The following is a 15,386-nucleotide window of genomic DNA, read 5'->3' on the forward strand; positions in this document are numbered from 1 at the left end:
AACCATCCCTGCTCTGGAACCATCCCTGCGCTGGAACCATCCCTGCTTCTGGAACCATCCCTGCGCTGGAACCATCCCTGCTTCTGGAACCATCCCTGCTTCTGGAACCATCCCTGCTCCTGGAACCATCTCTGCTCTGGAACCATCCCTGCGCTGGAACCATCCCTGCTCCTGGAACCATCCCTGCTCCTGGAACCATCCCTGCTCTGGAACCATCCCTGCTCCGGGAACCATCCCTGCTGCTGGAACCATCCCTGCTCTGGAACCATCCCTGCTCCTGGAACCATCCCTGCGCTGGAACCATCCCTGCTCTGGAACCATCCCTGCTCCTGGAACCATCCCTGCTCCTGGAGCCATCCCTGCTCCTGGAACCATCCCTGCTCTGGAACCATCCCGCCCCTGAGCCAGCCCTGGTGCTCCTCAGGCATCACAAATATTCATTTTTAATGCCTCCTTTCTCCACGTGGATTTACGATGCCCAGGATAAGGTGTCACCAAAATCTCTGACAAGCCAGGAAACCCCGAGCTGCTGCTTGTGCTCCGTCCTGACATTATTTGGAGACTTGGCTTGGGGAAATCCCGGGATTCTGGGGCCAAAGCCACTGGTGGCAGGAGCACAGATCCACTGTCACCTCCTGAGGGGCTTCAGAGCCCTGGCCCACCCGGGGCTGGGGTATCAGGCCCAGCAAACACAGCCTGGTTCCCAGTGGAGCTGTGATCACAATGAAAAGAATAGCAGTTTTGGTAAAATTATATAAATTGGGGGGGAAATTTGCTTTAAAAAAAAGCATATTCACATTTTCAGAGTAAATGTCGGGGTTTCAGTTTAACATGACCTTCGAATGGGTTTATTCTAGTAATTTATATTTATAGTTATACATTTATCCATTAGATATGGATTTATTTAGTTGTTTATCGCAGGGAGGGAAAAGGCAGTTTCAGTTCCAAGCATTTACTACATGAGTTTACCTACATTATACTCAAATACAATGTTTTGACTATATATTAAATTATTCCCGTGACTTCCCCTTTCCTGCCTTATCCTTTGTTAAAAAACTTGAATTTTGGCCTTTCAGCTTCATTTACAATCATTTCATTTCTTCCAACCTCCACTTTCTGAGGCAAACCATTCATTTTCTAGCCCTTGCTACTGCACTCTTTTAGTGCTTTTAATCCTTCCCGAGCACACACAGGCAAAACTGCCCGATACAGAGGCTCAAAAATAAAACTCAGTAATTGACAACTTGAAAAACGTTTATTTTAAATTTTTTTTCATTTTATTACCCTTTTTTTTTTCACCCCTAGCTCTGCTAAGAAGGGGTGAGTCACAGCTTTGAAATCTGCACTGGATGCCAGCTGAAAACAGAGGCTTTACACGATCAAATTGACAGATGATTCCAAGGCAGCCCCACTCCGCACAGACCCATCCATATTCCCAGTTAAAAGAAATATTGCATTTTTAAGGGTAAAGAAACATATTTAAGAGATAAAGGAAAAGAAAAGTTTGCTGGTCATCAATTATCATAATAAAACAGAGGAGTGGGGGGGGGGGGGATGAAATTCACTTTAAAGACATATTAAAGCCCCCTAATCTTCAAAGAGATAAAGGCTGCCCCTGAGAGAGCCACTTGGCCAGGAGGCAGCCACGGGCCTGGCCTCAGGGGAGGCTGATCCAGCTCCAAAATAAACCCGGGATCAACTCAAACCGAGTGTGGTCGGGTTCAGGGAAGGAGGAGAGGGGCCACGGAAGGACGCGGTGAGGCCGGGCTGGGCGGTGGCTGTGGGGACACCAGGGTGGCGTCGGGGTGGCACCAGGGGACACCGAGGGATCCCTCACGCTGCTCTCCTCCCTCCAAGCCCCGCTGCTCCTGCCGGACATCCCAAACAGCTCAAAACACGACCAAAAGTCCTGCCTGGCCCCGTGCAGCCGCAGCCGGGCCTGCAGGAGCTGAGCTGAGCTCAGCACGGCCGGCGCTCCCCGCCCGGCTCCGGCTGGGGCTGAGCGAGGGCAGCTGAGCGGGGCCCTGTCTCTGCCCCGAGCACCCGGCGGGCGTGCAGAGCCCACGGGCTCGGCGAGGACTCTCACGGCCTTGGGGCTCGTGGGGACGCCGAGGCCCAGCCTGGACTCTTCCCCTGTGATCGCTCACAGGAGATGCAGCAGGGCAGAAAATTCTGCCCTTTCCGAATTTTGGGAATTCAAATTCCACCTTTTAAGCAGCCCCCACAAAGGCTTCAGCTTATCCAACGTAGACCAAAGGGGAGGCTCCACCTGCAAACTGCGTTTCATGGCTCACCAGGTGGAAGAGGCTTCGGTGCAGCTCTGAGTCATTTCCCATCATCAAACATGTCTTTTTAAACAATTTGAGAAAGCAAAGCTCAAAAATCCAGAGAAAAAAAAAAAGACCAAAAAGATGAGAAATGGCAAGGCCAGGTGAACTGGGATTTATTCTGGAAAGATGACATTGATTACAGCCCTTGAGAAGTAGAAAATCAACCATGGATGCAAAAATGAGACTGTGAGTTTTGCCAGGTTTTGACCTCTGGTAAAACTGTGGGAGAATTAAGATTTGGGTCCATCTGCTGGGGTAAAGATTTGGAGAAGAAGGTTCCTAAACCTTGGTGAAAGGAGTGTCCCACTCAGAACCAAGCAGCAGGAGTTGTCAAGGGGCAAGAAGGACCACCAGGAAATAAAATCCTGGATGCAGAGAAGGGAAGGCAATTGCAGCTCTCTGGAGAGCCCTGCTGCATTGTGGAGGGAGCTCAGCACATCCAGGTGCTCACTCCTCCCAGTGCCCTCAGAGTGCAGAGTGCGCTCCAGAAAAATGGGAATTTGTTGCAGCGTGCATGGATTAGGGATCATGCATTGGAACTGCATGACTGGATCATTCACACTAACGCAGAAATGCTCCCCATCCATCTGGACTGTGTCCCACTAACTAGCAGCTCCTCGGGTTTTCCCAGAGTATCTTCCCCCAGCCAGAGGAAAACTGGCCCAGCTCCACCCAGGAGCCATCCAGACCCACGTCAAAGCTCGGGAAAACCACAGCCAAGTTCTCTCCAGCCCCTGCAGCTCTGGCAGAGTCAGAGCACAAAGCTCATTTTATCCCCCCGAGCTCAAGCAGGGATCTGAGAGCAAAGCTGGACAGGAATGCGTGGTGGGTGACCTGCCACCAGGTGTGGAGCAATCCCAAAGCATCCCAGTGCGTTTGGCTCCTCAGAGCATGGAAACAGCTGGGTTCTTGCAGGTTTGGCCAACTCACTTTGCTCCTGCAGCATGTGGTGGGCCAAGCCCAAGGAGGACAGTGTCCAAAGCTTTGGAGAGCTTGGATCCTCCGGCAGCAAGGGCTCATCCTGCCCCAAAACACACCCAGGCCTCTTATCTCAGCCCTAACTTTCACTCAGCTCGTGCTGTGCCAGCCTCTCACCCTCCTGGGCCCTGGAGGCTTTAAAAAGTTGTTTCCAACCTCAGGGCCCGCTGGTGAGGAGAGTTTATCACCGAGCTCTGCGCCAGACTTCTTCGGCAGCTCGCAAGCCAAAACTAACACAAACAGCAGGCTCCTCATTCATTATTCTAATTCCACCATAAAACATTCCCAAGCCAGCTCTGACTGAGGGTTTTGGGTGATTTACTGCCTTTTCAGGAGGCAGTGTCTATGAGCTGGGTGAGCTCGTGGGTCAGATTTACACCGAGGAGCAGCTGAAAGGCGCTCGCCCTCAGCGCAGCCTCTCCCGTGCCCAGGGCAGCAGCAACGCTGATGGCCTGCTGAAGAATTCCCCAAATTTTCCTGTTTCCCACCACACGGAAGTGGCTGCCTCCAAGATTTTCCTAAAAGAGAAAGGGAAGGGAGAGCATAGGGCGTTGGAAGTGAGGTTGGCTTGGGCTCAAGGGTCTGCTTCGAGGTGGGAATTAAGGAGCGCTGCCCACTGCCAGCTCATCCCATCCCTGGAAACATCCAAGCCAGGCTGGATGGGGCTCTGAGGTTGAAGAAGGCCCTGCCCATGGCAGGGGATTGGACTGAAGGACTTTTGAAAGTCCCTTCCAACCTAAATTCTTTTATCCAAGACACCATGCACAGAACAAGAGGCTCTGGGAATGTCACTCACTGAGGACACCCACACCATGGCAGGTCCTGGCACCACGTCAGGGCTCTCGGGTGGCCAAGGAGGTGTCGGTGACAGCCATTCCTTGTGCTTGTGGCCACTGCAGAGAGCTGGAGCCAGCACTCAGCCTGGATGCGCTTCTGCAAAGCCTTTGCTCCTCCTGGATCCCCTTTTTTCTCCCTTTGGATGGAGGAAAGAGTTCCCAGCCTCAGCCTTGGCAGGCACCACACATCGCTCTGAGAGGTTCCATCTGACCAAGTGACTCCAACACGTGCCTTAGCAAAAAGATTCCCAGCCAGCTCTGCTTCCAGTGGCTCCAAAATCCCCAAATCCCCTTCCAAGACGTGCTCCAGTGAGTGGGATGGCAGTGGCATGTGTATCCCACAGCACTGCCTGCTTTGCCTCCAGCTGTCCCCTGGGGAGTGGTGCTGGCTCTGGATGCTCCTGGTTAATCCAGATCAAATATAAAACCTTTGCCATTTTCCCCATTTTTCTGTCCCAGGTTAAAAACCAGATTCCCAGGGAGCCTGGTGCATGGGCAGAGGGGTTCAGCTAAACACGAACCCTTTGGCATCCCATGGCAGGTGGTCTGGAGTTCTTTCAGGAATCCTTTTATTCCTTGAGATGTTCCTATTTTAGTCTCAGCCGAGCTCACAGGTAAAGATGCCTGAGCAGGGTTTTCCAAGCAACACCAGCAATGAATCCAGCAGCTTTCCAAGGGCACCAGGCAGCAGTGGCTGGGAGATATCCTGGGAGCAAACAGCCCAGGAGGTCCCCGATCGGCAGATCCCGGCTCAAGGCACAGTGCAGTGATGCCTCATTGCTCTCTTGGCCACAACCAGCTCTGACACCAGCCAGATGCTTCTCCTTCCTCGAGCTGAGGCAGCTGAGTGAGCCACATCCCTGGGGAGTTTGAGAGTTGGATAAACCCCTGCCCAAGCTGCCAGGGATGAAGCCACTCAAGCAGTGCTGCCAACGGTGCAACAACGCATCTCTCATCCCGAGCATCCCTCCAAGGCTTCCCAGCCCTGCTGTGCACACCAGCCTTGCCCCCTGCCAGTGCCCAGGCCTTGGCACCACGCTGTGCTGTGCTGTTGGACACAGCTGGCAGGGCTTGCTGCTGCCCTGTTTTCCCCTGGGGGCACCGGGAGCAGCAGTGCTGCAGACGTGTGGAGGGGAGGCAACCTGGCTTTCACATCGGGGCTGCGAGGTGAGGGATTTTGGTGTCCCAGCTCGCTTTGGCACAGGAGAAAATGTATTTCCCCTCCTTCCGTGGGCTGGAGCCTTTAACAGCCCAGCCACTTTTGTGTTTCACTCGGGGTTTTTCTTATTCCTGCTGCACAGAACAAAGCCAGTCTAACATCAAGACCAGGAATTTGGGTCCTTCTTGACTCACTGGAGTAGTGGAAGATGCAGCTTTCTCCAATCATCTCCAGGCTGCTTGGGAGGAGATGCGAAGAAGAGAAGGAAAACAAAGCTTTATCTAAGTGCCAGCGTTGTTCAGGCTTGGCTAAAATCAGATGTAAAACCAGCTCAAGGCTTGGAGTGAGGAGCTCCTGTGGATTTAGCTGTTAAAGTCAGGGGCAGACTCTCACCTTGTTGCAGGGACCACGTGTTTGCCCAGTGGCTCTTCAGCTGCCCAAGCCATTTCCACATCACCCAGAGCAGGAGAAAAGCCTGGGAAGCTCCTTCTCCCATCCTACAGCCAGCCAGAAAACCACCACTCACTTGGATACCAGCACTCCCAAATCTTCCTCTGCCATCGAGCAGCTTTAGGGTGCCTTGCTTTGCTTTTCTGCCCGGATAGCCACACTTTGCACTAAGAAAAACATTCCGGGATGATTCCTTGCCTGTCCGGGGCAACAGCGGGGTGGATTAGAGCAGGATTTGCATTTTTGTGCAGGTGAAGTGAGAGGACACACCTCTCTGCTAGGAAGGGACCATTCTGCGCCGCTTGAACCCAAACGCAGCCCCTCCAGGACGAGACAGGCCCTGGCTTTTCTCTGCCTCCTCCCTTATCGGAGGTGAGAGTCGCCAGCAGCTCAGCACGGTGCTCCCCCAGGAGCGCGGGGAGAGCTGCAAGCCCTGACTCCGAACACCACCCCAGCTCCAGCAGCTCTGTGTTACCGCAGTCCCAGCAGAGGAATCGGCTCCTGCAGCCAGCAGAGCTGCTCAAACCCCGTCCGTCCCCTGCCTTCTGCTGTCCGCACAGGGGGAGGAGGGATCGCGCTGCGCTCCTTAACCGGGTGACATTCAAAGCCAGCAGCCTCCCCCCCGTCCCCGAGGCGTAGCCCCTGCGATTTGAATTACACGGAGGGGTAGGATTTAGGGGGCTGCTGGGAGCGGACTTGGCGCCCACATTCCCAAATCTGGAAGAGCTCTGGCCTTTGTGAATTGTGTTATGAGACAAAGGCGGAAGAAAACACCTGGAACACTGAGGCCGGGGCGGGGGGAGAGATGTGGCTGCAAGTAAGGTTTGGGCCAGATTTGCAGAGGTCCTTGGAGGTCTGCCACCTCTGCCAGAGGGACCTGTGCACCACGACTTGGAGAGACAACTTAATGCCCAGAGATCTGGGTCAGGGCTTGCTCTGCACGGCCAGAAATCCTGGATTATCCTCCCTGAACGTACACGGAGCAGCTCTGCTGCATCCCGGAGGCACCGACCTGCTCCAGATGTCAGGCGCAGTCGATCTCTGCCTGGGCTGTGTTGGATTTGCTGCACACACTCCGGCAGGACCAGCTCCTTTCCCATGTGCTGACAGCGCTGTGCTCAAGCACCTAAACAAATATAAAAATGTGCCTGGTGGGACGGAGCGCGGGGCCGAGCCGAGCCCCGCTGAACTCGCAGCTTGCACCTTCCAGAGCTGCTCCCTGCACCTCCCAGCCACTCCTTCGCCCTCCAAAAAACTGTGGCACCCTTTTTGGAAACTCCAGCAAGGAGCTCTAACAAACTTCAGCTCTTCCCTCGCCGCGGGACGCTGCACAAACACGTGCGGCAGCCAGGAGAGGGATGTAACAGCCCAGGGACACGAGGAAGCGCAGATAAAGCCTCTCCCTCAGCTTTCCCCGGGAAATTCCCCTCGCAGGTGTGAAGAGAGGGGTGAGAGGTTTGTAGGACACTGATAGGATGTCCCCAACCTCCCTTCAGAGTCTGCAGCATGATGGAGGAGAAAGCTGGAGAGGCGGAGACACCAAGCGCCACCGCGGTGTCCCCGCAGTCCCCCCTGCAGCCCTGCCGGCATCGCTGCCTGGCGCCCCGGTTTGGGAGCTCCAGAGAAGGAGCTGCAGAGCTCAGGCTTCGCTGTGCCAGACACAGCCCCCCCCTTCCTACCAGGGGGAGGGAAAACCCCAAAAAGAAATGGCAATAGGAAAGGGATTGCAGGTCCTGCAGCAGCGCCTGGAAGCCGCCTCAGAGGCGAGGCGGGGGCACGGAGGGAGCCTGACTGACAGCCTGATTTAAGACCTGCCTGAAAAGCAAACAAAAGCAATTGAAAACTGCATCATCTAGGAAAACTTAGTAGGTTGTATTTTCACAAGTGAGGACTGATGGTAAGACCAGCTTAATCCCCCGGTGGACTTTCCACACCTCGGCAGGGGCCAGCTGGTTTGTCTTGCAGCTGATTGCTGAAATAACAGCGGCGGGCTGGGGGTTGGAACGGGATGGGTTGCAGGGAGCACACAGCAGAGGCTTTGGAAGAAATGTGCTCGGTTTCCAAGCCCACCTTGTCCCTGTCACAGCCAGTGGCACCTCCTGGACTTTGCAGCAGGGAGCAAGGGTGCCCCAGCCTGGCAAAGTCTCTGCTCGAAGGCAACTGCAGAAAAATCCCTGGAGGATCTTTCTCCCTGTTTCCAGCGAGTTTGGGGGGAGCAGGAAACGCAACCAAGAGCTAAAGACATAACTTAGGGCCTTATCTTTCCTTGCCGGGGACTGAGCTGGGGACACGACCAGCCGAGCACGAGCTGCAGAGCAGCGCTGCGGCCACCCCGGGCTCACCCAGGGCAGGCGCGGTGCCTCACACAGACAAGTGTTAAAAGATGACATCATGTGCAGGCAGGCAAAAAACCCCAACCCAAGGCATTCTGAACATTTCTGTAGATAATGTTTCCATTTAGGTTTGGCTTGAACGAAACTGCAGAGTTTCCTCCTGCAGAATCCAAATGAAGTCCAGACAAAGAGAGGGAAAACCACCCCTTTGCCCCAGCCAGGTGATGTTCCGTGCCCAGTTCCCTTCTACCCCTCCCCGAAACGATGAACCAGGATGACATTTCCTTTGCCAACATCAGACTTGTTCACAGAGCAGAAAAGCCCAGGTCTAGCTGGCCCAACACACCCTGCACGGATCAGACACGCGAGCGGCAGATGGACGAGCCCCCGGTACTGAGCACGACCCTTTTTGTCAGCTTGTGGTTTCAAACCCAGACCTGCTGGTTGGAGAACAAAAGGCACAGCAAACACCCCTCAATCCATCCCTTTCCAAGCCATCTATTTCACCCTGGATTTCAGGCTGGATAGATATGTAGGAGTGGAGATAGATAATTAAATGAAGCTGGGAGGTGCCTCACCTGGGATATTGGAACATTCAGCGCTGACAGCCTAACAAGTTCCTGCAGGGGAATAAAGCCAAGCCTGGCATCTGGGAGCTCGGGGGGATGTCCAGATGATTAAAAGCAGCTGAGGCAGATTTGGTAGCTGGGTCTTAATGACCATGGTGTGAAGTTTTTGGTCAGAGGAAAAATTTAAATGACACTTTGTGTTTGCAGCAGGTAAGGAGCAGTTGTGCAGGTTGTACCCGCTTGGTGACCAGTGAACTCCACCAGGAGATGGCCCAGGATGCCCCAGAGGATGGAGCAGCTCTGCCTGTCCCCAGGGATGTGCTGGCTGCTGTTGTCAGGAGCGCCCGGTGCTCTCCAGATCCAAGGGCTCTGCTGAGAGTCAGCGTCCCAGGTACTGCCACACATCTGGAATCCAGACCAGGCAGAGAATTTGCTCCTTTCCTTGCCGGAGGGAGAAGATGAATGAAGCTGCCTGGCTGACCTGGGATTGTTCAAAGGGACAGATGATATATCAAGGTCTCTCCCTCTGCCAGCACCTCCGCAGGGATATGGAGCTGGTCTCAGGGCCATCTGTCCCCTGCTCTGTCCCCACCCTCCCTTTCCTGCCTTCGGTGTCATTTCCCTTCGTGGTTATTCAGGCAGAATTACTGGTTTGCTGCCTGATGTAGCTATTTCAGACCCGATATTTTGGCTGAGACAGTTTTTGCTTTATGAGAACACGACATTACAGCCCAGAGCACCAGAGATTCTGATGTTCTCAAAGCAGAGAGCTTTTTGAAATCCAATTTTGTGGTGGTGTTTGATCTCTTACATTCATCTCCATCTTGGCAAAGGTGGTGTTTGGCAATTCCTGGCTAAGCCAATGCCATCTCCTCCTCCTGTGCTCAGGGCTCTGTGCAGCTGGCAGTGGAAAGGGTTGGGCAGTTTGGAATTTTGGGGGATTAAGTCAGGAGCAAGGCAAGCAAGGTCACAAACCACCAGGGGAAAGTAACAAAGAGGATATAAAGATCAGAGATTTGGTCTCAAAGCTGGGTCACCCTCAGGCTCCAGATCCAAACCCCTGGCTGGGTGTGATCCCAAATACAGCCAGTCCCGCAGAACCCATCAAGCCCGACCTATCCATTTTCTGCTCTCCTGTTGCCAAACCCCTCGTGCTGCCCCTTTGCTTCCAGTGTTTTTCCCTGACCAGAGCTGGATTTAATCCCTTCCCAGCCTTTCCTCATCTCTGCTCAAGCTCAGAAGCCAAACCCAGAGCAAGCACATCCTTCCAAACCCTCCTCTCCTTCACCCCGAGCCTGGAAACCTCCATGCCCTGCTCTGGCTCTTGCTGGTCAGGCCCAAACCCAGGGCTAATGCACCTCCTTTGGGATGCAAGCAGCTCAAACTGTGACCCTGGCAGCCTTCCCAGCCCCAGCTTCCCAGTGGATGGGGGACGGGAGAAGCACAAAGCCCCGGAGCCACGGGCTGTGAGCAGAGGGAACAGCAGAGCGGCTGCCTCGAGCAGCGACGGCTCCCACAGCCCTCACCTCAGACACCTGCCTGGAAAATGGAAAAGAGGAGGGGAAGGGAGGAGGAAAAACAGAGAAAAAGCCAACCTCAAGGCCCCTCATCTGATTGATTTCCTGCTGGAGACGGCTGGGTTACCACTGGCTGTTTATTGAGCGTTGCCTGCACGGCTGCTCCCGGGGATTCCTGCCTGGCTCCCCCTCCCAGCCTGCAGGGAACGGGCTGGGCTGGGCTGGGCTGGCCCCAGCCACTTCCATTTGTACCCCCGGCCCTGCCGGGGATGGATGAGTGGGTTCAGGTCGTTAATGCTCCTTTCCCTGCTGCTCCCACGTGGCCCTGCCCCGCTCTGGAGCCAAGCACCAAACCAGGCTGATTTCCCCCTAAGAGTGTTGGCTTTCCCTAAGCTCTGCCACCCCTCCATTGGAAACTGAAAACCTCTCATCCAGAAGCCTAAAAGTGCATTCGTTTTTAAATTAATTATTCATTTTCAGCTTTCCAATTAAAGGAAAAAAGCAGAATTTTCCTTCTGTGATGGACATCAAGGAAAGGGATTTTTCTTTTCCCCCATCACACCTTTAACTGCAATGCATTTTTCCAGGTTTTCCTGGTGTTGGGAGTGCCCTGAAGCTGCTGTTGCTGTCCCTTGTCTCCCAGTGCCACCAAGGGGATGGCAAGAGCCACCAGGTCCCCTGCAGCACCTCTGGCCTGGCCTTTTGAGAAAGGAAATATCCACAGAGCCATTGACTCTCCCGTTTTCTTCCAGCAAGCATCCTGCCTCCCCAGCTCCACGCCAGTAATTCCTAGGCAAAAATTTATGCTAGAGCATGAATTTTAAGCTGGAGTGCTCCTGAGGAGGACGCCATTCCATGAAATAGTGGGATTTGGGCTGAAGTTATCCTGAAATCATTCAACTCCATCTGAAAGCTCCATAGCAGAGCGGCGCAGCGAGCATCCTCTCTGTGGTCCATGGATTGGGAATTCATTTCCCTCCCAATCCCTTTCAAAGGGCAGCTATAAACTGTTCCAACATACCCAAAAACCCCAGGAAAATTCCCTGCAATCATTGCAATCAGCCCGTTCCATCCATTTTCACAGCCTGGGCTCTGTTTTGTGCGGCTCAGTGTCTCCTCCCCACCTCCAGAACAGCAGCAACTCCCCTGGCATCCCAGGAAATGGAGTTCCTGCTCCTGTCCTCTGGCATCCTGCCGCAAGTAACGATCACTGCAAATGGTTCTCTTTGTTTGGGCATCTCTGCTCGGAGCAGATCGGGCAAGAGCCACTGCAGCACTTCAAAAGGAGACTTCACGCATGGGTAAAGGTCCTTTAAAATGGGATTAAAAATTCACATTTTTGTCCCGCATTTTTTTGACGTTTCTAATCAAACCTATCCTGGGACAGAGAGGAGGACGGGCTGAGCTCGCTGGTTTCAGTGATACGACGCAGGGAGGTTTTGGTGGGTATTTCTGATCAGCAATTTTCTTTTTTTTTTTTCCATTTCTAAAAATAAACCACCTTCTCTGGAGCACTTACCTGAAGTCAAAAAGGTTCAATTGAAAACTTAGAGTTTTTCATCAAAAAAACCAGCTTTAAAATAGATATGCATGCATCGTTTTCTCTACAACATTTCACTTGCTGCATTTTCACCAGACTGGCTACACCAAAAACTTTCTCTTTCCACCGAGTCCTAACCAAAACCCGGCCAGGTTTAACACTCCAAAATCCCATTTCAGAGCTGGCCACGATGCCCAAAGTGCCAAAGCGGAGCCTTGGATTGCTAAAATCGTTATTCCAGCGTGGTGTCCCGAGGGCTTTGGTGCTCAGCAGCAGGTAAGTGGCCTTTGATCCCCCGGGGCAGCAGCGCCGGTGGATAAGGCTCCAGGGAGACAGACTCCGCTTCCATCCCTCCTTCCCTAATTCCCTTCTGAAGTGCTGGAGCCACTGTCAGCTCTCATTAAAAGAGGGGAATGCCCTTGTTTTAATTCCCAACCAGAGCCAGCTGGATAATGACATTAACCCCGGCAGGGGGTGGCAGGAGAAGGCACCTCCTCGCTTCGAATGTTTGGACAAAAAATTTGCTCTCATTAGGGCACAAGCCCAGGAGATGTCGCCTTTGTAGGGCGGGGGACGGGGCTTTGTTGGGTTTGAATGTCCCCTCCCAGAGCGCCCCGGGCTGTAATTGGGGCCGGGCGGTGCTGGGGGAAGAGAGGGAGAGACAAAAAGGGCAAGGAAAGCTTCAGATCTCCTCTGCAATTCCAGATGCTGCTGCAAAATGTGCTCCTGGAACGTGATCCCTGAAATCAGGAGCGACGTGGTGACCATCAGGCCATGGACGGCCTTGGGAAAGGCCAGACCCTGCCCGGTGCAGGGCTGAGGGAAGCCCAGTCCTGAGGGCAAAGAGAGGAATTCAGCTTAAAATATCCGAGCTGGAAGGGAGATCCATGGGAGGGACCCAGAGGTGTCCATGGGTCCTTTCTACCAAGAAATGGGGAGGGAAAACCAGCCCCTAACTGCCCACAGCGTTCCTGTTTCTCCTCGGGCACAGAAACATTGTTCCCATCGTTTCCAGCAGGTTTCCCGTATTTGCAGGTGGCAGAGATGCTGCAAACCAGGGAGCAGGATCAGGGAATTCCCAGTGCCAGGGACACCGGGAGGTGAGGGAAAAGCTCATTTTCCCACAGCAGCAGATGTTTTTCCACAGCAGGACACATCCCCTGGGAAAAGGAGATTCCCTTGAACTTGAACTCACCTGCTCCCAAGGATCACAGCACCTCCCTGGAGTCACTCCAGACCGGGAGAATCCAGAGCTGAAAGCCGGGATGTGATGGGAAACACTCCTAAATCCATGAAACAGCCCACGGTCTGCAAGTACTGCACAGGATGTGATAACAAGGAATTGTTATCACTGACTGAGAGCAGCTGTGGCTGCCCCTGGATCCCTGGAAGTGTCCAAGGCCAGGTTGGACAGGGCTTGGAGCAGCCTGGGATGGTGAAACCCAGCAGGGGATCGGAACAAGATGAGTTGTGAGGTCCCTTCCCACCCAAATTCCATTCTGGAATTCTGGGATTGACTAAATCACCACTCCCTGATACCGATGACATCTTTCCCACAGACAGCACTGCTAAAGGCAGAGCCCCAAATCTTCCTCCCAGCTCCCCACGCTTGGAGAAGGGGAAGAGCTGGTGGGAAAGGAGGAAAGAACTGGCAAGAAAGAGCCTGAAGCAAGCAGAAAACGATGGAAGCGCCAACCAACAGGGAAAAATCGTCAGCCCGCCCCTTTCCTCCCGTGGGAAGCGCACTGTCAGAGGGATCTCGAGCTGGGCTCAGGACGGGGGGAAATTAAAAGCAAGTGTTCAATTAATTCCTCATTTGTGGCCCAGGACCCAGCTTATTGCTTCCCTCGTTCCCGCCTCGCCCGCTGTCAGAGTGTTTGGAAGCTGGCTGGGAATGGCGGCCGGCCCTGCCTCTGGTGGCCACGGCACCGCAGGGATTCCTCGTCCATGATTTTGGTGTCACTGCAGCTGGGCGAAACCTCGGAGCTGCCCTGCTCATTCACACTCCCGGGAGCTGTGGAGTCAGATCCCTCTGAGAACAGCGCTGGGAGACCGAAGATTTGGGAATGGCCAGACTCCCACTCGTCAGCAGGATGGGAACACAGCTCCAGCAGCAAATGCAGCAGTGGGAACGGTGCTTGGAAAAGGACAACAAAAGCAGAAATATCTGAATTCAGCTGACCTTGTGGAGACTTCCTCCTGCTGCCTCCGCCAAGGAGAGGAACAGGCCCTGGCAGCCAGAAGGTGGGACCTTATCCTGCTCCAGGTGCCTCAATCCCAGCCCATCCCAAAACTCCCCCAAGGTCTGGGGTCAAAGTGCCTCGTGCCCCAAGGGCAAAGCTGCTGTGATTAACTGAGATTTGGAAATTGCATTTATTATCAATTTCCAGCTAAAGCTGCCTCACTAGAGACCTCTCTTCAGCATGCAGGGAGCTCCCACATCAGTGCCTTGCTTATTAAAACTTGTTTCCATGATAAAAACCCCTTATGGATGCCATTCCGTAAGGTTATTTATTTGTTTCCAATAGGAACTGGGGGAAAAAATCAAATTAATCGTGTTCCCCATGTTCCCTTTCAGCCTGAACCAGTTTTAAACTCATTAATATTAAAAAAAATTCAGTTTATTCTGTCACCCTTGAGTCTTCCCAAGGACTACAGAGATTCCCTGGGGGAAAACCAGGCACTTTAAAAATAAAAAGGAAACAGGTTTGAACGCTCAAGTCGGGTTGCAGCTCTCTGGAGGGTGACGTGACGGGACAAAGCCTGACAGTGACGGGACAAACGCCACTTGTCACGTTGTTTTCCGGAAGCTTCTCCTGAAATCAGGATCAAGGAGAGCCGGAGGACACGGGACACAACCTCCCCCCAAGGCTGAGCCTGCCCCGGCTCGGCCGCGCTGCCGGGCGGCAGCAAACGCACGGAAAATTGGGGAATGTTCCGGGGATTCCGGGGGGGGCAGCTCCTTGCCAGGGAGGTTAAACTGGGAATGGCAAAATCAAACTGGGAATGGCAAAACCAAACTGGGAATGGCAAAGCCAAACTGGGAAATGGCAAAACTCAATGAGAAATGGCAAAATCCAGCTGGGAATGGCAAAATCCAGCTGGGAATGGCAAAATCCAGCTGGGAAATGGCAAAATCCAGCTGGGAAATGGCAAAATCAAACTGGGAAATGGCAAAATCAAACTGGGAAATGGCAAAATCAAACTGGGAAATGGCAAAATTCAACTGGGAATGGCAAAATCAAACTGGGAAATGGCAAACCCAAACTGGGAAATGGCAAACCCAAACTGGGTAATGGCAAACCCAAACTGGGTAATGGCAATAGGTTGAAGTAAGAAGCCCTGCTGCAGTGTGTAAAAATCCCAGTTTTTTGGGGATGCAGCCCAGCAGAGCCCCAGGAAAGCGGCTTTCACTCCCCCAGTCCCTCCCCCAGCCCCTCCCCCAGAAGAGCCTCGCTCGGGCTTGGAGGAGCATCCACGGCGTGGGAAGCACCGAGCTGGCCACTAAATCTTGGCTTCCCCTCCCGCTCTCCCTCCCTACAACTTGGCTTCCCAGGCAGTAAAATGAGGATAATGACCAATTTTGTCTTTCCTTCTGGAGGGATAATTTGATTGGGGGAAATGACCAAAAAAGAGCCCATTTTGGAGTTCCAAGTGGAACTGGAGAGCCATGG

The sequence above is a fragment of the Corvus kubaryi genome, unplaced genomic scaffold, assembly GCF_017639235.1.
Source record: "Corvus kubaryi isolate FWS band 111438036 unplaced genomic scaffold, C.kubaryi_AGA036_p1.0 37337, whole genome shotgun sequence".
Lineage (NCBI taxonomy): Eukaryota > Metazoa > Chordata > Aves > Passeriformes > Corvidae > Corvus > Corvus kubaryi.